The sequence below is a fragment of the Triticum dicoccoides genome, chromosome 1A (assembly GCF_002162155.2).
Source record: "Triticum dicoccoides isolate Atlit2015 ecotype Zavitan chromosome 1A, WEW_v2.0, whole genome shotgun sequence".
Lineage (NCBI taxonomy): Eukaryota > Viridiplantae > Streptophyta > Magnoliopsida > Poales > Poaceae > Triticum > Triticum dicoccoides.
In genome coordinates, this window is record NC_041380.1 from 408427687 (window position 1) to 408454534 (window position 26848).

Genomic DNA, 26848 nt, shown 5'->3' on the forward strand with positions numbered 1-26848 from the left:
ATATGTTCCATGGATTCTGTTGTTCAGTTGCAATTTTAGCAAGTGTTCTGTAGCTAGGTTTAGATTCACATTCAGAGTCATCTTCACTTGATGTTTGATAGTAAGCATCGCGTGAGTTTACCTTGGCACCATGTGCCATGAAGTAGTAGGTGGGTGCAGAGTCATCCTCATCATTAGCATCAACGTTGGTGACGAGGCCATTGTCTTCAGTGTTGAAGATGGACTTGGCGACGTATGCTGAAGCTAGAGCCAGGCTTGCCACGCCTGAATCAGATTCCTCGGCAGACTCCTCCTCCACCTCCTCAGATGCAGACTCTTCCTCTGAATCCATCTCCTTGCCAACAAACGCACGAGCCTTACTAGATGAGCTCTTCTTGTGTGATGAAGACTTCGATGAAGACTTGGAAGAAGACTTTGAGTATTTCTTCTTCTTCTTGTCATCAGAATCATATTCCTTGCTCTTCTTCTTGTTGTTGTTCTCATTGTCCCATTGAGGACATTCAGAGATGTAGTGACTAGGTTTCTTGCACTTGTGGCACGTTCTCTTCTTGTAGTCACGGGAGGAAGCTTCATCATTTCTTGAGCTAGATCTTGAGGACTGTCTGGAGCCTTTCTTCTTGGTGAATCTCTAGAACTTCTTCACTAGCATGGCAAGTTCCTTTCCAATGTCTTTATGATCCTCAGAACCGCAACCAGATTCTTCTTCAGATGAGGAAATAGCCTTTGCCTTCAAAGCACGAGTTCGGCCATAGTTGGGACCATAGATATCTCTTTTCTCAGATAACTGGAACTCATGTGTGTTGAGACTCTCAAGTATGTCAAACGGATCGAGAGTCTTGAAGTCAGGGCATTCTTGAATCATCAGGGCCAGGGTGTCAAATGAGCTGTCGAGTGATCTCAAGAGTGTCTTGATGATTTCATGCTTGGTGATCTTAGTGGCGCCGAGTGCATGAAGCTCATTTGTGATGTCAGTGAGGCGATCAAACGTCAGCTAAACATTCTCATTGTCATTTCTCTTGAAGCGTTTGAAGAGGTTGCGAAGAACACTAATCCGTGAGTCTCTCTGGGTTGAGACGCCTTTGTTGACCTTGGAGAGCCAGTCCCAAACTAGCTTCGCAGTTTCCAGAGCACTCACACAACCATACTGTCCTTTGGTTAGATGACCACAGATGATGTTCTTGGCAGTAGAATCCAGTTGAATGAACTTCTTGACATCAGCTGGGGTGACACCTTCACCGGCCTTGGGAACGCCGTTCTTGACGACATACCAGAGGTCGACATCAATGGCTTCAAGATGCATGCGCATCTTATTCTTCTAGTAGGGGTAATCAGTGCCATCAAAGATAGGGCATGCAGTGGAGACTTTGATTATCCCTGTAGTCGACATAGCTAAAACTCCAGGTGGTTAAACCGAATCACACAGAACAAGAGAGCACCTTGCTCTGATACCAATTGAAAGTGCTAGTTATCGACTAGAGGGGGGGGGGTGAATAGGCGATTTTTATGGAAGTCTTCAAAACACGGGGGCTTTGAAGACAAACAGTAGAAATGAACCTATTGATATGCAGTGGAAGGTAGACTACACTAGACAAGTCATAGCCAAGTAAGTAATGAAGTGAAAGCACGAATACTATCAGCAGCTAGGTAGTATGGATCAGGATGGAAGATAGTATGAAGCGAAACAACAACAGTCTTCACACAATGAAGTCAATCAGATCATGCAAGCAGGCAATGACTTCATGAAGACAAACTGTAAGGAAAGAGAGGTAAAGGATAGAACCAGTTGCTTGGTGAGGACAAGGATTTGTTGGACCGGTTCCAGTTGCTGTGACAACTGTACGTCTGGTTAGGGAGGCTGAGATTCAACTCAGAAGACCGCGTCTTCACCTTATTCCCCTTGAGCTAAGGACACACAGTCCTCGCCCAATCACTCTGGTAAGTCCTCAAGTGTAACAAGTCTTCAGATCATGCAGACAGAAAGACTTCAGTGATGCCTAACACTCTTTGGCTCTGGGTGTTTAGGGCTTTGTCCTCGCAAGGAAGCTTCAGAGGTGGGTTGCTCTCAAACAACAAAAGCCGTGCACTAACTCTAAGCAGCCACCAATTTATGGTGTAGGGGGTGGGCTATTTATAGCCAGGAGGCAACCCGTCCTGATTTGTCTGAAATGACCCTGGGTCACTAAGGAACTAACACATGTCCAACGGTCAGATTTCAAACACACGCGGCAGCTTGACTTGGGCTACAAGTAAAGTTGACTCATCCAGCTCTGGATAAGATTTGCTCTCATTGTCTTCACTCGAAGACATATGATTTGGTTGAGCATCACTCCAGTCACACTGACTTTGTTCACTTGGACCCCACTTAACAGTACAGTGGTTGCTATGACTCAACAAAGGAGAAAATGAAACTACGAAACAACTATGTCTTCACAATCCATAGTCTTCATGCGATGTCTTCTCATGTCATAGTCTTCGATGTGAATCTCTTCATAGACCACCATTGTCTTCAATGTCTTCACACATTTTTAGGGGTCATCTCTGGTAGGTAAACCGAATCACTGAGGGACTACTACTTGTGTTATCCTGCAATTCTCACAAACACATTAGTCCCTCAACAAAGTTTGTCGTTGTTGGTGTCAAAACCGGCGGATCTCGGGTAGGGGTCCCGAACTATGCATCTAGGCGGATGGTAACAGGAGGCAGGCAACACGATGTTTTACGCAGGTTCGGGCCCTCTTGATGGAGGTAAAACCCTACGTCCTGCTTGATTAATATTGATGATATGGGTAGTACAAGAGTAGATCTACCACGAGATCGGAGAGGCTAAACCCTAGAAGCTAGCCTATGGTATGATTGTTGTTCGTCCTACGGACTAAAACCCTCCGGTTTATATAGACACCGGAGAGGGCTAGGGTTACACATAGTCGGTTACAATGGTAGGAGATCTACATATCTGTATCACCAAGCTTGCCTTCCACGCCAAGGAAAGTCCCTTCCGGACACGGGACGAAGTCTTCAATCTTGTATCTTCATAGTCCAGGAGTCCGGCCGAAGGTATAGTCCGGCTATCCGGACACCCCCTAATCCAGGACTCCCTCAGTAGCCCCTGAACCAGGCTTCAATGACGACGTGTTCGGCGCACAGATTGTCTTCGGCATTGCAAGGCGGGTTCCTCCTCCAAGTACTTCATAGAAGATTTTGAACACAAAGGTAGTGTTCGGCTCTGCAAAATAAGATTCCACATACTGCCATAGAGAGAATAATATTTACACAAATCTAATCTGCTGATGTATTCCGTAGCGTGACATCACACCACGGCCAAGTCTTTATCCGAATCGTCTTACTGTTCTACCTCAGCGCGTCTAGCGAGGCGGTTTCCTTGGCACGTCTTGTCAAAGCAGAGATCGTGTCCCCTTATTCCGGGATTCTCATCAATACGGGTGTGGGTATCCCAACCGCGCCATTGATCATGGCGCTTGGGAGATAAGCGAGTTTTACTAGGCTGGTGGGGACGCATAGTCGCGTCCACCCATATAAGGGGATAAGGATCCACCTTTTCATCCATGCCTTGTTCCTCCTTTGCCTATCCATTTCCGCGCACTCGAGCTCCAGCGCCCAACTCCGCACACCCCACCTCAACCTTCTCCAGCCATGTCTGGAGCGGGAGGCAAGTAGATGGTCTCCTCCGTCACGGAGGGACACATCAAAAGACTAAGGAAGGCCGGATACTTATCTAACGACATTGCGCACCGGCTTCCCGAAGAGGGGCAGCTCATCTGAGCAGGCTCTTCGACACGATGTACGAAGATGCCTGGAAGGCACTTTTCAAGGGCGCCGAGGCCCCCGCATCCGCTACCGAGGATCGCAGATTCAGCACGCAGCGTCACGCTCGTGTGGTAAGCTGTTTTTACCTATTCGAGAGAGTATCACTGCTAGTCAGCTCACTGACTTATATATTTCTCGAATAGTGTCACTACATGGTGTTCCACTAGAGATCAATTTAGACGTGGTAGTCTTTTCTCTTCTCATTTCTGTGAAAGTTTCCAAACTGCCATGGGAACCCATCTTTCCTTCAGTACCGCTTTCCACCCTCAATCAAGTGGTCAGGTGGAACGGGTCAACCAAATTCTCGAAGACATGCTTAGAGCTTGCGTTATCTCATTCGGTATGGATTGGGAGAAGTGTCTTCCCATTGTAGAGTTTTCTTATAACAATAGCTACCAATCCAGTCTTAAGAAAGCACCCTTCGAGATTCTGTATGGACGAAGATGTCGAACACCTCTGAACTAGTCAGAAACCGGTGAAAGACAATTCTTTGGACCGGATATGATTCAGGAAGCAGAAGAGCAAGTTCACGTTATTCGTGAGAATTTGAAAGTAGCCCAATCTCGTTAAAAGAGCCAGTATGACCATCGTCATAAGGAAGTGGCTTATGAAGTTGGCGACAAGGCTTGCCTTCAGGTTACCCCTTTAAAGGGTACCCATCATTTTGGTATCAAGGACAAGTTGGCTCCTCGTTACATTGGTCCTTTTCGCATTCTCGCTAAACGAGGAGAGGTTGCCTACCAGTTGGAACTACCCCCACATATTTCTCGAGTGCATGATGTCTTCCACATCTCTCAACTCAGGCGTTGCTTCTCGGATCCCATCCGCGGAGTGGACCACGAAACGCTTGATCTCCAAGATAACCTCACATATCGAGAGTACCCTGTTCGCATTCTTGATCAAGCAGAGCATGTCACTCGACGTCATAACATCAAGTTTCTCAAGGTTCAGTGGTCTCATCATTCTGAGAGAGAAGCTACTTGGGAGCGAGAAGATCGTCTTCGATTGGATTACCCCACTCTTTTTCCGCCGACTCCTGAATCTCGGGACGAGATTCTTTCGAGTGGGGGCGAGTTGTCACATCCCTAGCTCTGGTATGCTCTAGGCTAGCCACTGTTTTTTGCATCATGTTTAAAATTCAAATGAACTTGAATTGGGGGATGTTCAAACCCTAGCATCAATGAAATTCAAATAGGTTTAACTAAAAATATTTTTCAGTGAACCCAAATGGCCTTAAAAAATGTTCATCATTTTTGGAAAATGCTAGAAACAGCAACCAGAGGTGATGCACATTTTTGCATGACATTTTGGATTGTTGAATTAACACATATGGTATTTTGAATTGGAGCAAATAAATACTATAAATACTTTATTGCTCCAATAATTCTGCTTTTTGTTGAGGGGCTTTGGAATAATCCTTTTAGTCCCTGCAAAATTTATCAGAAGCAACAAAATTAGTTTGGTTCAAAAACCAAATTAAAACAAAGGTCAGAAATAGAAAACAGAAACAAAATGGAAAAGGAGGAACTTACCTGGGCCTCTTACCTGGCAGCCCAGCGGCCAACTGGCAGTGCCAATCGTCGTCCTCCTGGCGCTAGGAGGACGAGAGGCACGCGCTCGCCGCCCATGCGAATGGGCGCCACGCCACCTGCCTGCCCTCCCCCTCGATGCCCCGGTCTCTCCGAACGTTGCCACGATGCACCCCGGACCCCTCTCACTCTCCCTCGTGTCGATCCCCTCCTCTGCTGCCTCCCTCTCGCTCTGCACCTCGTGGCCGAGCGCTGCCGTCGCCGCCGTTCGCCGTTGCCGCGCCCACCGCCACGGCCTCGCCTCTGCGACAAGTCCAAGAGCTTCGCCGCGTCTTCCTCGTCCTCCACGTCAAGCCACGCGTCGTCGGGCGCCCCATGGAGCCGTCACTGCCGTCATCTTCATCATCGGCCACCGGAGATCGCCACCGACATCCCATCGCCTCCAAGCCATCCCCGAGCACGCTGAGATCACCGACGGCCTCTCCGTGAGCTCCTCTACCGAACCCCTCTTCTCCCCCCTTATTTTTGCGTGCCCCAGCTCCGTTCCCCACCATGGCCGTAGCTCCTCGCCGCCGATCATGTCGCCACCATGGACAGGGCCACCGCAGCTCGCTCCCTAGCAGCTCACCGTATTCCTTGCAACTCTAGGAGGCCACAAAGCCCCTCAGCTCGCTCTGCCGTGCCCCATAGCCTGCGCCCGCTCGGAGCCGTGCTCTGGCCGCTGCCGTGAGCTCCGGCCTCCCCAGCTCCTCCCACCTACCCCACTAGACGCAGGAGTGCACGGGCTACGCCCCGGTGCTCTCAGCCGTCGCCCCCGTGCCTTGCAGCGCGGACTCCGCCGCGACCAGAGGTCACCGGCGGCAACCTCGCTGGCCTGACATGCGAGCCCGGCCTGCCAGGTGATTAGCTTAAGGCTAATCACCATTTAACTAAACTCTGACACTGACAGTGGGCCCCTGCACCCTAATCTTTTAATTAGATTAGTAATAACCCCCCTGTTTAACACTGTGTCACTGACGTGTGGACCCCACACGTCAGGTTTGACTCTGGTCAGCCCTGTTGACTCGCTGACTTAGTGATGATGTCATGCTAACGCAATTAATCATTTTCTGGATTATTTCTATTTTGGAAATTCCAGGAAATTAGCAAAACTTATAAAATTCATATAAATTCAACCTAGCTCAGATTGAAATAATTTATATATGAAAAATTATCAGAAAAATTCAATCTATACATCTGTACTAGTTTCATGCCTGACAAACCAACTTATACCTACTGTATAAGTGAAAACACATAAATGACATTTATAAATGTCAAATTTGGAGTTGGTTCAAATTGACTTCATTCAAATAGAATGCTTGATGCATTAGCTCAAACAACATCACATATTCATGCCATGTTCATGCATCATATTGTTGCATATGCTTGTGTATCGAATGCCGACATCGTTCCTTCTCGTTAGGTCTTGCTCCGGAGAGTGTTCTAGAGTACCTGTGTGTGAAGCAGTGCTCCCTGTTGATCTTTCAGGCAAGCAAAACCCCCTTGTTCATTCCGATACAATCCCACTCTCTCGCTCCTGCTCTCTTTTATTGCATTAGGACAACAATGATTCAATGCTACTTTATGCCGCGGTAGTTGAACCCATTCCCCTGCATGACCTGTCATTGCCACAGTAAATAGTTGAAACCCACTAGCATGTGTAGGAGTTGGTTGAGCCATGTTGTGTTCCTACCATGCCATGCCTGCTATTGCTTAGAGTTGTGTCAGGTCTGATTCATTGGGAATGGATTGGAGTGTTATGATATGTTCTGATGCTGAGAGTTAAGTGCGTGAACATGATTTGGCAAAGGTAGCGGTGAGAGGCCATGTAGGAGTACATGGTGGGTTGTCTCACTGGAACCGTCCCTCAGAACTGAGTTATGTGTATTGATGTCTACTACACAACCTTCTTGTTGTAGACGTTGTTGGGCCACCAAGTGCATAGGTTTGTAGGACAGTAGCAAATTTCCCTAAGGTTTATCAATCCGTAGGAGGCGTAGGATGAAGATGGTCTCTCTCAACCAACCCTGCAACCAAATAACAAAGAGTCTCTTGTGCCCCCAACACACCCAATACAATGGTAAATTGTATAGGTGCACTAGTTCGGCGAAGAGATGGTGATACAAGTGGTATATGGATGGTAGATAATAGTTTTTGTAATCTGAAAATATAAAAACAGCAAGGTAACTAATGATAAAAGTGAGCGTAAACAGTATTGCAATGTGTTGAAAGAAGGCCTAGGGTTCAGTAGTGCAAGTCCTCTCAACAATAATAACATAATTGGATCACATAAGTATCCCTCAACATGCAACAAAGAGTCACTCCAAAGTCACTAATAGCGGAGAACGAACGAAGAGATTATGGTAGGGTACGAAACCACCTCAAAGTTATTCTTTCCAATCAATCCGTTGGGCTATTCTTATAAGTGTCACAAACAGCCCTAGAGTTCGTACTAGAATAACACCTTAAGACACAAATCAACCAAAACCCTAATGTCACCTAGATACTCCAATGTCACCTCAAGTATCCGTGGGTATGATTATACGATATGCATCACACAATCTCAAATTCATCTATTCAACCAACACATAGGACCTCAAAGAGTGCCCCAAAGTTTCTACCAGAGAATCACGACGAAAACGTGTGCCAACCCCTATGCGTAGGTTCATGGGCGGAACCCGCAAGTTGATCACCAAAACATACATCAAGTGAATCACGTGGTATCCCATTGTCACCATAGATACGCACGACAAGACATACATCAAGTGTTCTCAAATCTTTAAAGACTCAATCCGATAAGATAACTTCAAAGGGAAAACTCAATCCATTACAAGAGAGTAGAGGGGGGAGAAAACATCATAGGATCCAAATATAATAGCAAAGCTCGCGATACATCAAGATCGTATCACCTCAAGAACACGAGAGAGAGAGAGAGAGAGATCAAACACATAGCTACTTGTACATACCCTCAGCCCCGAGGGAGAACTACTCCCTCCTCGTCATGGAGAGCACCGGGATGATGAAGATGGCCACCGGAGATGGATGCCCCCTCCGGCAGGTGCCGGAATGGGTCTAGATTGCTTTTCGGTGGCTACGGAGGCTTCTGGCGGAGGAACTCCCGATCTATTGTGCTCCAGGATGTTTTTAGGGTATATGGAGATATATAGGCGGAAGAAGTACATCAAGGGGTCATGAGGGGCCCACGAGGGTGGAGGGCGCGCCCCCTGCCTCATGGCCTCCTCGTAGATCCCCTGACGTGCACTCCAAGTCTTCTAGGCTTCTTGTGATCCAAAAATAAGTTCCGTGAAGTTTCAGGTCAATTGGACTCCGTTTGGTTTTCCTTTTCTATGATATTCTAAAACAAGGTAAAAACTGGCACTGGGCTATGGGTTAATAGGTTAGTCCCAAAAATGATATAAAAGTGTATAATAAAGTCCTTAAACATCCAAAACAGTAGATAATATAGCATGGAGCAATCAAAAATTATAGATACGTTGGAGACGTATCAGCATCCCCAAGCTTAATTCCTGCTCGTCCTCGAGTAGGTAAATGATTAAAACATAATTTTTGATGCGGAGTGCTACTTGGCATAATTTCAATGTAATTATTCTTAATTGTGGCATGAATATTCAGATCCGAAAGATTCAAGATAAAAGTTCATATTGACATAGAAACAATAATACTTCAAGCATACTAACTAAGCAATCATGTCATCTAAAAATAACATGGCCAAAGAAAGTTCATCCCTACAAAATCATATAGTTTAGTCATGCTCCATTTTCGTCACACAAGAATGCTCTCATCATGCACAACCCCGATGACAAGCCAAGCAATTGTTTCATACTTTAGTAATCTCAAACCTATAAACTTTCACGCAATATATGAGCGCGAGCCATGGATATAGCACTATGGGTGGAATAGAATATGATGATGGGGTTTATGTGGAGAAGACAAAAAGGAGAAAGTCTCACATCAACGAGGCTAATCAATGAGCTATGGAGATGCCCATCGATTGATGTTAATGCAAGGAGTAGGGATTGCCATGCAACGGATGCACTAGAGCTATAAATGTATGAAATCTCAACAAAAGAAACTAAGTGGGTGTGCATCCAACTTGCTTGCTCACGAAGACCTAGGGCACTTGAGGAGGCCCATTGTTGGAATATACAAGCCAAGTTCTATAATGAAAATTTCCCACTAGTATATGAAAGTGACAAAACAAGAGACTCTCTATCATGAGGATTATGGTGCTACTTTGAAGCACAAGTGTGGTAAAAGGATAGTAGCATTGCCACTTTTTATTTTCTCTTTTTTTTATTTGGCCTTTTTTGGGACAATGCTCTATTAATGATGATCATCACACTTCTATTTATTTACAACTCAAAGATTACAACTCGATACTAGAACAAAGTATGACTCTATATGAATGCCTCCGGCAGTGTACCGGGATGTGCAATGAATCTAGAGTGACATGTATGAAAAATTATGAATGGTGGCTTTGCCACAAATACGATGTCAACTACATGATCATGCAAAGCAATATGACAATGATGATACGTGTCATAATAAATGGAACGGTGGAAAGTTGCATGGCAATATATCTCAGAATGGCTATGGAAATGCCATAATAGGTAGGTATGGTGGCTGTTTTTAGGAAGATATAAGGAGGTTTATGTGTGAAAGAGCGTATCATATCACGGGGTTTGGATGCACCGGCGAATTTTGCACCAACTCTCAATGTGAGAAAGGGAAATGCACGGTACCGAGCAATGATGGAAGGGTGAGAGTGTGTATAATCCATGGACTCAACATTAGTCATAAAGAACTCACATACTTATTGCAAAAATCTACAAGTCATCAAAAACCTTGGCACTACGCGCATGCTCCTAGGGGGATAGATTGGTAGGAAAAGACCATCGCTCGTCCGCGACCGCCACTCATAAGGAGGACAATCAAATAACACCTCATGTTTCAAATTTGTCACACAACGTTTACCATACATGCATGCTACGGGACTTGCAAACTTCAACACAAGTATTTCTCAAATTCACAACTACTCAACTAGCACGACTTTGATATTATTACCTCCATATCTCAAAACAATCATCAAGCATCAAACTTCTCTTAGTATTCAATGCACTTATATGAAAGTTTTTATTATATCCCTCATGGATGCCCATCATATTAGGACTAGTTTCATAACCAAAGCAAACTACCATGCTGTTCTAAAGACTCTCAAAATAATATAAGTGAAGCATGAGAGATCAATTATTTCTTCCAAATAAAACCACCACCATGCTCTAAAAAGACACTGGAGCAAATGGCAAACTACTCCAAAAGATATAAGTGAAGCTCAATGAGTAGTCGAATAATTATGCAACTATATGAAGACTCTCTAACATTTAAGAATTTCAGATCTTGGTATTTTATTCAAACAACAAGCAGAACAAAATGAAATAAAATGACGCTCCAAGCAAAACACATATCATGTGGCGTATAAAAATATAGCTCCAAGTAAAGTTACCGATGAACGAAGACGAAAGAGGGGATGCCTTCTGGGGCATACCCAAGATTTGGCTTTTGGTTGTCCTTGAATATTACCTTGGGGTGCCTTGGGCATCCCCAAGCTTAGGCTCTTGCCACTCCTTATTCCATAATCCATCGAATCTTTACCCAAAACTTGAAAACTTCACAACACAAAACTTAAAGTAGAAAGTTCGTGAGCTCCGTTAGTATAAGAAAATAAATTACCACTTCAAGGTACTGTAATGAACTCATTCTTAATTTATATTGGTGTTAAACCTACTGTATTCCAACTTATCTATGGTTCATACCCTCCGATACTACTCATAGATTCATCAAAATAAGCAAACAACACATATAAAACAGAATCTGTCGAAAACAGAATAGTCTGTATTAATCTGTAGCTAGCGCAATATCTGGAACCCCAAAAATTCTAAAATAAATTGCTGGACGTGAGGAATTTATCTATTAATCATGTGCAAAAATTATTAACTAAATATCACTTTCCAAATAAAAATGGCAGCAGTTCTCGTGAGCGCTAAAATTTCTGTTTTTTACAGCAAGATTAACAAGACTTTCCCCAAGTCTTCCCAACGGTTCTACTTGGCACAAACACTAATTAAAACATAAAAACTCAATAATAACAGAGTCTAGATAAATTATTTATTACTAAACAGTAAAAAAACAAGTAACAAAAAAATAAAGTTGGGTTGCCTCCCAACAAGCGCTATCGTTTAACGCCCCTAGCTAGGCATGATGATTTCAATGATGCTCACATAAAAGATAAGAATTCTAACATAAAGAGATCATCATGAAGAATATGACTAGCACTTTTAAGCCTAACCCACTTCCTATGCATAGGGATTTTGTGAGCAAACAATTTGTGGGAACAAGAATCAACTTTCATAGGAAGGTAAAACAAGCATAGCTTCAAAACTTTAAGCACATAGAGAGGGAACTTAGTATTATTGCAATTCCTACAAGCATATGTTCCTCCCTCATAATAATTTTCAGTAGCATCATGAATGAATTCAACAATATAACCAGCACCTAAAGCATTCTTTTCATGATCTACAAGCATAGAAATTTTATTGCTCTCCACACAAGCAAAATTCTTCTCATGAATAATAGTGGGAGCAAACTCAACAAAATAATTATCATGTGAGGCATAATCCAATTGAAAACTAAAATCATGATGACAAGTTTCATGGATATCATTGTTCTTTATAGCATACAAGTCATCACAATAATCATCATCGATAGCAATTTTGTCCTTATAATCAATTGGAGCCTCTTCTGAAATAGTGGAATCATTTCTAAATGAAGTCATGACCTCTCCAAATCCACTTTCATCAATATAATCATCATAAATAGGAGGCATGATTTCATCATAATAAATTTGTTCATCAAGACTTGGGGGACAAAAAATATCATCTTCATCAAACATATCTTCCCCAAGCTTGTGGCTTTGCATATCATTAGCATCATGGATATTCAAGGAATTCATACTAACAACATTGCAATCATGCTCATCATTCAAATATTTAGTGCCAAACATTTTAATACTTTATTCTTCTAACACTTTGGCACAATTTTCCTTTCCATCATAATCACAAAAGATATTAAAAAGATGAAGCGTATGAGGCAAACTCCATTCCATATTTTTTTATAGTTTTCTTTTATAAACTAAACTAGTGATAAAACAAGAAACACTACACCACAACACTTAATTGGGGGCAATTAACTGCCGGTAGAAATAGCTGAACAAGGTCAAATAAACTGCTGGGACATCTTATACTGCCACTATAACTACATAAGGGCATTTTAACTGCCGGTGGAACTGTAAAAACAAGGGCAATCTAAGTGCCGAGAATAAAGAGGGCGAAACAACTGCTGGGAAAACTACTACATGGCATGGCATCTGCCGGTGACCGTCTTTGGCGTGGGACCAAAATAGAGTCGGGCCTAAGCGCACGCTAACGAGAGCCCAAAAGCCCGCGAGCGACAAAATTTTTGGCCTGAAAGAATATAGACGAGCGTGCCCCTCACCCACAGACTTCAATCCAATGCATCCCCAAATCGACCAAGACCACATCCGCCGCAAACCCTAGCCACATCCCCGCCGCCACCGACCGCGCCCACCACAACACCACCGCCGCCCCCACCGCGTCCCAACACACCACTGCCACCCCCGCCGGCACCAACCACTCCCCGCTGCTGCTGCAGACTCTGCTCTCCACACCCCACCGCTGCAGACTACTACCGCCGCCGGCCCCACAGCATAGCGCCACCGAGGACAGGGACGACGCCACCGGCGCCGGCCAGCCACGTCGCGGAACCACTCCACCGGCGACCACCCTCCTCCACCGCGAGCTTGGTCCACACCGAGCAAGCCTTCTCCCCAGTATCGAGCGGGGCAGCTTCCTCTACATCGTCTCCCCCAGCAGCGGGGCGTCCTCCCTCCAGCGAGCGACTCTGTCTCCTCAGCATCCTTTCCCTAGGCAGTTGCATCCTATACTTCCTTTCACGAGTGTCCTCTTCATAGGTGAGATTTCAACTCCTATCTCTTTTTAACATCTGAATGTGCAGCTACACATGTATGTAATCTCGAACAGTAGCACTTAACTATTCTAGCAGTTAGAACAAATCATCCTTTTTAATTAATTTGATCTGACAATGACAAAAAAACCACAATCCAAACACCTTCAAAGGTTATTTGCATTGTTTGAAAACAGAACTTGAAAATAAACATATATGAACACTAAGTACTATTAGTAGCCCTTCAGCTTGAAGGACATGGAAGTCTGCTGATTAACAAGTGCATACCTTAATTAGATTCGTTGACATCGAACTAAGTTATTTAGTTGAGATTTGTAGTTCAGTTGTGAGATGAAAGAAAGCTAATTATTTTATGTCATCAACCCACTTGTTTAGTCTACTGCGCTATGTTCTCCAGAGATGACGCTTTTTAATATTTGCAATTATGCTTCACACTCTCACCACAAAAGCAAATCAATTAGAAAAGAATGATGTCGGTTGTGGTTACTGATATAGTTTCTTATTCTTGCACGCCAGCTGGGTCGTTGAGGTAGAGTGGTGGACGACATAAACATATTTTGTATCTTTGTTTTTATGTTTCCAAGAACTTTCATGCCCTCAGCTCTCTACAGTACTGAAGTTTACTAAATGAGCATGTGCAAAAAATCTGGAGATGTTGTACAAAAACTGGAGTCTGTACAAAATGGAATGAGACTCTGTCCAATAATTTGCATGCCCTCAACTCTGTAAAGTACAATAATGCAGTTTACTGTAACATCCCAAATTTTCAATTTGGAATGTTATACATTAGATCATCGTTGCATATCATAATTTATTTTCTTTTGGTTTTGATCCTAGAAATTCTACGCAACTCAAGGACCCACGGAGAGAGTTGGGGATTTCGTTATTTTCATATTTGAGTTTTCTCAAATTTTGAGAATAGGATCATTTGATTTTAATTATTTTATCATCAATTATTTCTATTACAAAAATATGAGAGAGGGAATAAAATGACTTTCCCAAAATAAAGAAATATTGAGGATTTAATAATAAAAGCAAATAAGATTTTATTTCGGAGTTTTTCGTTATTTTATTTGAATTCAGGAAAAATATGCGTTTTTCAAAATTGCATTTAGGCCCCAAATAAATGTTCACCTTGTGCGGCTTGATTTTAGAAGCCGGGGAAAAATTTATTTCGGGATTTTTGGAGTCCGTTTAGTATTTCTTTTATTTGTTTTTCTGCGCGAACTAATTAAAAAACGCAACCGACCTACGGGCCGTGTTCGACCTGGACACTAGGCCCGTCCAGGCTTTATAAGCCGGGAGCCCAGCCCGGGAGCCTCCCCAAACCCTAGCCCAGCCCCCCCGCCGCCGCCCCACGCCGCCGCCGCCGAATCTGTCGCGCCGCCGCCGACCACCGCGCCGCCGCCGACCGCCGCCGCCGCCGGAGCCCCGCCGGATCTGTCGCCGGAGTTTGCCGGGTAGTTTTTTTTTGTCGCCGGTTTTCCCCGAAAAACCGTTCGGTTTTTCCGACGGTTTTGTTCATTTTTTTAGTTTCGGTTTTTTAAATAGATCGGTTTTCCCGATTTATTTAAATAGCGAGCGTTCGTTCGTTCGTTTGTTCTAGTGAGCGTTCGTCATTTTTCTTTTCTCGGATTAAATCCCGATTTTTCTGATCGCGATTCCTGATCCGATTTTCGTTTTAGTATAACTTTTCGCTCGTTTATCGGAATGAGGCGATTCAAGCGCCTGGAGTTTCGTCTCGAAACCCTCTATCCGTTTAACCAACTTAAACAAGTTTTTGCCACTGTAAAAATTGCCCTAGATCCAGAATAGTAAACGAAGCCTGTTTCTTTTGCCGTTTGACTTTCATTGCTTCGTTTGATTTGATTCTTTTTGCAAAACGGAGTTCTTAAGTTGAACTTTCTGGTTAGATCTCTTATTTGAGTTTTACCTATGCATTAGATGAATACTTATTGTATGCTTGTTTGTTTGTCTGCGATAGAATACCCGGAGTGCGCCGCCTGTTACTTCGAATCTCTAGGTTTCGCGGATCATTAGCAAGGCAAGTAACACTTTGATCATACCTCCTACTACCCAGTTTTATTGCATTAGATCAATCCTCAAACATTACATGATTAGGATCTAATTAAATTGTGGGATGGGAAGTAGTTGAGGTAGTACCTATTACCTGTTATATTATCAAACCTTTGGGAGTTACTTCTACGTTTGCCTATTATGCCATGCTATGCTAGTAGACGTGGATTGGGTGAGTGATATCCATGACAGATGTGAGTTTGTTAATTAATGGTTTATCTAAGGTGGCAACTTAAACACACATCTGGGTGGATTGAGGTACCTGGGTATTCCAGGATTGCCTGTTTTTCTTTATGGACCGCCACCCAGGCCCAAAGGGATCATGAGATTTTTCATACTAGAAACTTCCGTGTGCAGCCACAAGCTATTATGGGCTCTAGCATAGTTGATTAAGTCCTGCAAACTCTTACAGGGTAGACTAGTAGATGTAGGGGAAAGTAGGTGTAACGGTCTATCCATCGTAAGGTGCTAGCGCTTCTGAAAGACTATGTCTCGATCATCCGTCTTCTCAAACACCATGTAGTGCGAGAAACCAAACGGAGGCGATCGAGTCTTGTGGGAAAAGTGTGCAAACCTCTGCAGAGTGTATAAACTAATCATGGTTAGCCGTGTCTCCGGTTATGGACATCTTGAGTATCTAGTACTTGGAATATCATGTGAATCTCATCATGTTACTCTAAATTAATTTTGTTGGTTTTGTTTAATGATGATGCTTAATTGGGATTGAGAATGCTGTCAACCATTCTCAATGTTTAACAACTACCATGATAGTTAAATAAAATTTATTCCTTTGTAGTAGGAAAAAATTAGCTTTACGCAAAGCTGTAACCATAGAGCTTTCCACCAGCCAAATATGCATATAGTATAGCTGTTCCATTCCATTACTCTCTATGTGTTACTTTGCCAGCATATTCCATGTGCTGACCCATTTTCGGGCTGCAACGTTAATGTTGCAGACTTTTCAGACGATGATTAAGGAGTTTTTAGGTCATGGTTCTATACTCAGTGATGCCGTTGGAGTTGATGGACTCACTTATCTTCCAAGCCTTCCGCTGTTATCATTATAGATGGCCTTAAGCCATATTTATTGTAATAAGTTCTCTATTGAGACACACGATGTAATAAGTGTGTGATTGCTACTCTGTTATAAATCCTTCAAGTACTGTGTGGTGTTAGCATTACTGATCCAGGAATGACACCTGAGCACAGAGATCAGACTGTTTGAGGTCTGGTCGCTACAAAGATGGTATCAGAGCACACGTTGACTGTAGGACACGACCACTAAGCTCAAGACTTAGATCACTATTCACTCTCTTCTCTTCTGACCTCTCATCTTTTCTACTCTTTAGGATGGCAGATGCAAGGAACAAGTTCACGCAACCGGATGAAGATACACCTTTGGACGTCACCTGAAGGAAGTCACTAGATACCTGAACATAGGAGTACCAAGCTTCACCGGAACCTACAACGCCACTTTACCTGAAGAAGAGCGCTGGATGATTCAAGTTCAAGTTCCAGGAAGGACGTTCATGCCAGTCACTGAGCCCATAGTGTTTTCTTTTGATGCACCAACTTGGAGTCTAGGAAAGAGCATGGTAGCTCACATCGCCATGGGACGCATTGGAGAAGTCTATCGAATGATCTCAAGGATACTATCTACCAGATTTGTGGGCGCCGAGATGAGCACTGGGAGATGATCAGCACCAGAAAGGATAGATCAATTGCAGCTTTTATCCAGGAATTAAACCAGCACATTCGACGACAGGAGAACCAGGTGTGCGCCGACATGATAGATTTGAAGAAGGCAAGGACAAGAATCAAGGAACTGGAGGAAGAGCTCAAGGCTACACGTGAATATTATGAAGAGGAAATCGAAGTACTAGTGGAGAAGAATGACGATCTGATTAAGAAGATCGGAATATTTATGGGAGGCCCTGCACAAGTAGATGAAGACAAAGAACCCAAGGAGATTCGCCCGGAAGACTATATCATCATCGACGACACCGACTCGGACCCAGATGATAGCGATGATGACTATGTTGATGAAGCCGGAGCAGATATCATGGAGTATGCATCTGAAGAATATTTCTAGTAGACCACCTCATCAGTAGTAGTAGTCCACCATGTAAATACAGTAGTCCGAGCACTTTTGCGATAGTTAGATCGATTGTATGCTCTTGTTTGATTGAATGAAATGAATTGTTTGCTTTTGCCTCATGTGCATATGGGTAGTGTATTCTCTTTAGACCCCCTCTATTCTTAAATCTCATCTTTTCTAAAACCCTCATATGCCTCCGAGACGTGACCCCGGATTTACCTTCCCACCGGAGCTCACCCAGTTGATCCAGCAGCATAACACATTGATGTAGTTGCTAGTCCAGAATCAGAATCAGGGGAACAACAACAACAACCCACCACCACCACCACCACCTGTTGATCACTTAGCCTGTTTTCTTAGGCTGAATCCGCCGGTGTTTTCCAGTAGCACTGAGCCAATAGTAGCAGATGATTAGCTCCGCAAGACAGCTAGAGAGTTGACCACAGCAGGATGCACAGATGCGGAGAAGGTGAAGTTTGCTGCACATCAGCTTGAAGGACCCGCAACATCATGGTGGGAGAATTTCATAGCCACTTTCCCTGTCGACACTGTCACATGGGACCAGTTTCAGTAGGCTTTTCGAACTGCCCATGTTTCAGTAGGAGCTATGGCCATGAAGAAGCGAGAGTTTCGCAACTTGCGCCAAGGAGGACGGACAATTGGCCAGTATGTGGAGGACTTTAGTAAATTAGCACGTTATGCCCAAGATGACGTTGCTACGGATGCAGCTAAGCAGGAGAAGTTTCTGGAAGGACTGAATGATGAATTGAGCATGCAGTTGATGGTAGCAACCTTCAACAACTACCAGGAGTTGGTAGATCGTGCTCTTATGATTGAAGGGAAGCAGCAGCAAATTGAGAATCGCAAGAGGAAGTATGCACAAGGAAAGTACAATTCAGGAGCTCAGCAGAAGCCACGTTTTACCCCTAGATCGGGAGGACATTTTCAGCATACCCATGGAGGAGGTACCTCGCACAATCACAATGGCACCAAGAATGGTAATGGCAATGGAGGAAGCAACGGCCAGAACCGTACCAACCCATCAACCCCAGCCAAGAAAGACCTGAGCCAAGTCACTTGCTTTAAGTGTGAGAAGACCGGACATTATGCCAATGAATGTCCTGAAGGCCAGAATGGCAATGGAAGCTCTGGGAAGAAGCCGAACCCTTTCAACAGGGGACAGGTGAACCACGTTAATATGGAGGAGGTTGAAGAGCAGCCGGATGCAGTAATCGGTAAGTTTTTGGTTAAGTCATTTACTGCACTCGTTCTTTTTGATACTGGTGCATCGCATTCATACATATCAAGGGGATTTGTGGATAAGTATAACCTTCCCACTAAGGTTCTTAGAACACCTATGCTAGTAAGCTCACCAGGAGCGGAGTATATGGCCAGTCAAGGATGTTTTCAAGTGCCATTGAGTATAGGTAGGCATGTGTCTCCCTCGGATTTAATCATTTTGGAATCACAAGGATTGGATGTAATTCTGGGTATGGATTGGCTGTCAATGTATGAAGGAAACATCGATTGCGCCAGTAAGACAATTTTGCTTACCACCCAAGAAGGGAGAAGGATCAAGTATGTATCCCGACATGTGCCAAAAGGGACTCAGGTAAATTGTTTAACAGGAGTTGTGCAGGAGGAAGTACAAGTGGTAAGGGATTTCCCTGACGTATTTCCCGAAGAGTTGCCAGGCATGCCACCGGATAGAGATATTGAGTTTTTGATTGAGTTATTGCCAGGCACAGGGCCAATATCGAAGAGACCATACAGGATGCCCGCAAAGGATTTGGTGGAGATTAAGAAGCAGATTAAGGAGTTACTGGATAAAGGTTACATTCGCCCAAGTTCGTCACCTTGGGGATCACCAGTACTTCTATTGGAGAAAAAGGATGGATCATTAAGGATGGTTGTTGACTATCGTGGGTTGAATGAATTAACGATCAAGAACAAGTACCCACTACCAATGATCAATGATATGTTTGATCGATTGCAAGGAGCTAAGGTATTTTCCAAGATCGATCTGCGATCAAGATACCACCAGTTGAAGATTCGAGAACAGGATATACCTAAGACAGCTTTTACCACCAGGTATGGGCTGTACGAGTATACCGTTATGTCATTTGGTCTGACTAACGCACCTGCATATTTTATGAACATGATGAACAAAGTGTTTATGGAGTTCTTGGATAAGTTCGTCGTAGTGTTCATTGATGATATCCTGGTTTACTCGAAGAATGAAGAGGAACATAAGGAACATTTGCGATTGGTACTTCAGAAGCTCAGAGAACATCAGTTGTATGCCAAGTTCAGCAAATGTGAGTTTTGGTTGAAGGAAGTAGGATTCCTCGGACACGTTATATCCGGAGAAGGTATATCAGTTGATCCCACTAAAGTTGATACCGTGACCAAGTGGGAGGCACCAACAACAGTTGGAGAGATCCGGAGTTTCCTTGGACTCGCAGGATACTACCGGAGATTTATTGAGAATTTCTCCAAAATTGCAAAACCTATGACGGAGTTGTTAAAGAAGGATACCAAGTTCATATGGATTGAGAAGTGTGAGGCTAGTTTCCAGGAGTTGAAGAAACGCTTGGTTACTTCACCAGTGTTGATTTTGCCAGACCAGACCAAGGATTATGAGGTGTATTGCGATGCTTCACGACGAGGACTTGGAGCAGTGCTTATGCAGGAAGGGAGAGTTGTTTCATATGCCTCACGACAAGTGAAACCCCAAGAATTGAATTATGCCACGCATGATTTGGAGTTAGCAGCCGTAGTGCATGCATTGAAAACATGGAGACATTTCCTCATTGGAAATCATTGTGAAGTGTACACGGATCACAAGAGTTTGAAATACATTTTCATGCAGAAGGAGTTAAACCTCAGACAAAGGAGATGGTTGGAGCTCATCAAGGATTATGATATGAGATTGCATTACCATCCCGGAAAGGCTAATGTAGTAGCTGACGCATTGAGCCGCAAGAGCCATGTCAATACACTAATGACAGGAGAAATACCAAAGGAGTTAGCCGAGGATCTTTGTGAGCTATGTTTGGAAATAGTTCCGAGAGGCTATGTAGTAGCATTGGAGATTCAGTCAACTTTGATGGATAGAATCAGAGAAGCTCAGAAGACTGACAAGGAGATTGCCTCTATAAAGGAGAAAATGATAGAAGGAAAGGCTAAAGGATTTCATGAGGATGAGCACGACACCCTATGGTTTGAAGACCGTGTTTATGTGCCCAATGGCCTGGAGATCAGGAAGTTGATTCTGCAAGAGGCACACGACTCACCATATTCGATTCACCCAGGAAATACCAAGATGTATTTGGATTTGAAGGATACTTTCTGGTGGACCGGAATGAAGAAAGATATTGCGGAGTATGTAGCGGTTTGTGACGTATGTCAGAGAGTAAAAGCAGAGCATCAGAAGCCAGCAGGATTTCTACAACCATTGCCGATACTCGAATGGAAGTGGGATAAGTTAGGCATGGATTTTATCACGGGATTACCCAAGACTCGTTCAGGCTATGACTCGATTTGGGTTGTAGTTGATCGGTTGACGAAAGTAGCTCATTTCATCCCGGTAAAGACCACTTACACCAGTGCTAAGTTGGCAAAGATATACATGACCAGGATTGTATGCTTACATGGAGTTCCGAGGAGTATAGCATCAGATAGAGGAACCCAGTTTACCTCAAAGTTCTGGAATCAGTTGCACGAAACTTTGGGTACCAGGCTAGAGTTCAGCACAGCTTTTCATCCACAGACAGATGGACAGACCGAGAGAGTCAATCAGATTTTGGAGGACATGCTGAGAGCTTGTGCGCTAGATTATGAATCTAGTTGGGATGACAATTTGCCATATGCAGAATTCTCTTACAACAACAGCTATCAATCCAGTTTAAAGATGGCCCCTTTCGAAGCCTTATATGGAAGGAGGTGCAGCACACCGTTGTCATGGGATGAAGTTGGAGACCGCCAGTTGTTTGGGCCTGATTTGATTAAAGAGTCTGAACAGAAGGTGAAATTGATTCGTGATAGGCTCAAGGTAGCTCAATCCAGGCAGAAGAGTTATGCAGATTCAAAACGCAAGGAGACATTTTACGAAGTCAGAGACAGAGTTTATCTTCGAGTATCCCCACTTCGGGGAATAAAGCGCTGTGGTGTTAAGGGAAAGGTAGCGCCATGGTTTGTAGGACCATACCGAGCATTGGAACATATGGGAGAAGTGGCCTACAAGTTGGAATTGCCTGAAAGATTGTCAGGAGTTCATAATGTGTTCCACGTTTCCCAGTTGAAGAAGTGCCACGCGGAGATGGCTGACATACCCTTGAGAGACACAGTGCCATTGGAAGCAATTCAGTTGGATAACAATTTGACCTATGAGGAGAAACCAGTTAAGATTCTCGAGTTTGCCAGCCGAGTCACCCACAGCAAGGTTATCAAGTTTTGTAAGGTTCAATGGAGCCACCACACGGAGGATGAAGCCACCTAGGAGCAAGAGGAAGATTTGCTCAAGGACCACCCTCACCTATTTTCTAGCCAACCCGAATCTCGAGGGCGAGATTCATCTTAAGGGGGTAGGTTTGTAACATCCCAAATTTTCAATTTGGAATGTTATACATTAGATCATCATTGCATATCATAATTTATTTGCTTTTGGTTTTGATCCTAGAAATTCTACGCAACTCAAGGACCCACGGAGAGAGTTGGGGATTTCGTTATTTTCATATTTGAGTTTTCTCAAATTTTGAGAATAGGATCATTTGATTTTAATTATTTTATCATCAATTATTTCTATTACAAAAATATGAGAGAGGGAATAAAATGACTTTCCCAAAATAAAGAAATATTGAGGATTTAATAATAAAATCAAATAAGATTTTATTTCAGAGTTTTTCATTATTTTATTTGAATTTAGGAAAAATATGCATTTTTCAAAATTGTATTTAGGCCCCAAATAAATGTTCACCTTGTGCGGCTTGATTTTAGAAGCCGGGGAAAATTTATTTCGGGATTTTTGGAGTCCGTTTAGTATTTCTTTTATTTGTTTTTCTGCACGAAATAATTAAAAAAAACGCAACTGACCTACGGGCCGTGTCCGACCTGGACACTAGGCCCGTCCAGGCTTTATAAGCCGGGAGCCCAGCCCGAGAGCCTCCCCAAACCCTAGCCCAGCCCCACCGCCGCCGCCGCCGCGCCGCGCCGCCGCCCCGCGCCACCGCCGCCGAATCTGTCGCGCCGCCGCCGCCGACCGCTGCCGCCGCCGCCGGATCTGTCGCCGGAGTTTGCCGGGTAGTTTTTTTTAGTCGCCGGTTTTCCTCGAAAAACCATTTGGTTTTTCTGATGGTTTTGTTCGTTTTTTTAGTTTCGGTTTTTTTAAATAGATCGGTTTTCCTGATTTATTTAAATAGCGAGCGTTCGTTCGTTCTAGCGAGCGTTCGTCGTTTTTCTTTTCTCGGATTAAATCCACAATTTTTCTGATCGCAATTCCTGATCCGATTTTCGTTTTAGTATAACTTTTCGCTCGTTTATCGGAATCAGGCGATTCAAGCGCCTGGAGTTTCGTCTCGAAACCCTCTATCCGTTTAACCAACTTAAACAATTTTTTGCCACTGTAAAAATTGTCCTAGATCCAGAATAGTAAACGAAGCCTGGTTCTTTTTCCGTTTGACTTTCGTTGCTTCGTTTGATTTGATTCTTTTTGCAAACCGGAGTTCTTAAGTTGAACTTTCTGGTTAGATCTCTTATTTGAGTTTTAGCTGTGCATTAGATGAATACTTATTGTATGCTTGTTTGTTTGTCTGTGATAGAATACCCGGAGTGTGCTGCCTGTTACTTCGAATCTCTAGGTTTCACGGATCATCAGCAAGGCAAGTAACACTTTGATCATACCTCCTACTACCCAGTTTTATTGCATTAGATCAATCCTCAAACATTGCATGATTAGGATCTAATTAAATTGTGGGATGGGAAGTAGTTGAGGTAGTACCTATTACCTGCTATATTATCAAACCTTTGGGAGTTACTTCTACGTTTGGCTATTATGCCATGCTATGCTAGTAGACGTGGATTGGGTGAGTGATATCCATGACAGATGTGAGTTTGTTAATTAATGGTTTATCTAAGGTGGCAACTTAAACACACATCTGGGTGGATTGAGGTACCTGGGTATTCCAGGATTGCCTGTTTTTCTTTATGGACCGCCACCCAGGCCCAAAGGGATCATGAGATTTTTCATACTAGAAACTTCCGTGTGCAGCCACAAGCTATTATGGGCTCTAGCATAGTTGATTAAGTCATGCGAACTCTTACAGGGTAGACTAGCAGATGTAGGGGAAAGTAGGTGTAACTGTCTATGCATCGTAAGGTGCTAGCGCTTCTGAAAGACTATGTCTCAGTCATCCGTCTTCTCAAACACCATGTAGTGCGAGAAACCAAACGGAGGCGATCGAGTCTTGTTGGGAAAAGTGTGCAAACCTCTACAGAGTATATAAACTAATCATGGTTAGCTGTGTCCCCGGTTATGGACATCTTGAGTATCTAGTACTTGGAATATCATGTGAATCTCATCATGTTACTCTAAATTAATTTTGTTGGGTTTTGTTTAATGATGATGCTTAATTGGGATTGAGAATGTTGTCAACCATTCTCAATGTTTAACAACTACCATGATAGTTAAATAAAATTTATTCCTTTGTAGTAGGAAAAAATTATCTTTACGCAAAACTATAACCATAGAGATTTCCACCTGCCAAATATGCATATAGTATAGCTGTTCCATTCCATTACTCTCTATGTGTTACTTTGCCAGCATATTCCATGTGCTGACCCGTTTTCGGGCTGCAACGTTAATGTTGCAGAGTTTTCAGACGATGATTAAGGAGTTTTTCGGTCGTGGTTCTATACTCAGTGATGCCGTTGGAGTTGATGGACTCACTTATCTTCCAAGCCTTCCGCATTTATCGTTATAGATGGCCTTAAGCCATATTTATTGTAATAAGTTCTGTATTGAGACACTCGATGTAATAAGTGTGTGATTGCTATTCTGTTATAAATCCTTCAAGTACTGTGTGGTGTCAGCATTACTGATCCAGGGATGACACCTGAGCACAGAGATCAGACTTTTTTGAGGTCTGGTCGCTACAGTTTACAAAATGAGCATGTACAAAATGAGCATGAGCATGTGCAGGAAATCTTCTATGTCATTCGTGGAGACTCTGTACAAAATTTTAACTCAATGCATTGTTTTTGAACTAAGCATGTTTTGCCTATTTACACCTGAAAGATATTTGACTTGGAGCTAGAACTCAGTGTTAGACTCTATTATGTACAATACATTATTTCAGTCTACACCCTTGATTTGGTCCTTTGATTTGTATGTTATGTTGTGTAATTGGTCCTCCTCTCTTTCTCGCAGCATGCCTCCTATTCATCTTCTGCACCAAGCAGCACTGTGTCGACTACGTCTGGATAGCACCTCATCTCCATCCTCACCCCCAAGCAGTGTCACCTCACCTCTACTTCCCCACCTGAGCAATGACACCTATGGTCTCGGCTTCACCACCTCCTGTACTTCTCAACCAACGGTGAGATTTCTTTGCTATTTTTATCATTCAGCCATTAGTAATCTTGTAATGGGCACTAATATAGTGTTACAATTTTCTTGTTACGCTCAGTTGTTTCGGATGTAGAAATTATGTTATATAGTGTTGAAATTGTGTGATTATTCTCAGGTGTTTGTTTGTGTTTCTTGAAGTCTGATTTACTCAGCAAGGAAGGGATGAGCTACTGTATAATGTTTATCGGGAGCATGGTAGCCAAGTGGCAAAAGCTTCTGTGTATGCAGATGGAAGCAGATAAGTGTCAGGCTCTTCCTACAGGATGTCTATTGGTTCAGTTCTAGTCATAAACAGAGGTGATATAGTTGCTTTTACTTTGCTCAGTTACTTTGATGTCAGCATTTGAGTACTAATCGATCCATTTCTTTCAATAACCATATTATGTAGAATGATATGTTTTCTTCCATATCATGTATAATTGATTCATTTCTTTCCATAACTATATCATGTATAATGATTGATTTCTGTTTGTAGCAATGCTACCACAAGCAAGCTTATACGATGCATTGTTTTGTGTTCTTTGTAGCCACTAGCCAGCTATGACCAAAGGCCACATATTCTGTTTTAAATTGTTTATCAAGTTTTGAGTTGCTAACCACATATGCCACATGGTTAAATGCTCTGTCTTTAGGTACCACTTCCTTTTTGTTTTTGCAGTTATGCTTTATCTGATTGGTTCAAAATAATCTGTATTGGCAATAACTCCATGGTTTTAATACGGTTTTAATATAGTATTTTTTTCTATTAGTTTTCCATATCTCGAAAATAGGGTAACATGATTTGTTAATTTTTTTTGATAAAAGGGGCCACATGGCCCCCATTTTCATAATGAAAATAGGAGTCTGGATACAACAAATTCAACACCCCACACATTTTTCTCAGACCTGATGCATCACCTCACCAAACTGAAGAACAACCTACATCCTAGACATATAACCACATCTATAGGATGCAAGCCACCCACTACTGGGAGAGTAACAGACTTGTTATTATGTGCCGCTCTTCAGAATTTGCGGGAGATTCTTTTTTGATATTTTAAGGAAATCTCAAAGGATACACTAGCCATTGTCTACTAGTGGTAGATATGACATTTGGCCTGCTTTCCTGAATTAGTTGAGATATGGTCATATTTATCTGCTTCAGTTCAGATAAAGATGTGTTTCATGGGTTCTCTCATCACCTCATATCCAGGTTCTAGGTCCTATTTCATTACCTTTACCACATGCCCATCTTACGGATGCGAATCGTAGCCTCTAGTATGTAAACAATACTTGATCTGATTGAAGAAGTCCTCCCGAGTAATATGGTTATTCTAATTATATAATAATGATTGCTTGTTGCGATGAAGTGTTACACATTTAGAAGATTTTTATTTATGCTGATGAGTTAAACTGCAGCATGTCAAAATCTTTGATGTGTCAATTTAAAATCTAAAATAAGAGCCCCATTTTGAGTTTCTGATCTGTTGCAAGTTTCCCAAGGGTACACAAGTTGATGGAGTTGTGGAAGATCCGCAAGCTGCTGGAGGTTTGGAAGACCTACAGTTAATTTGGTCAAGTGATATATGCCTC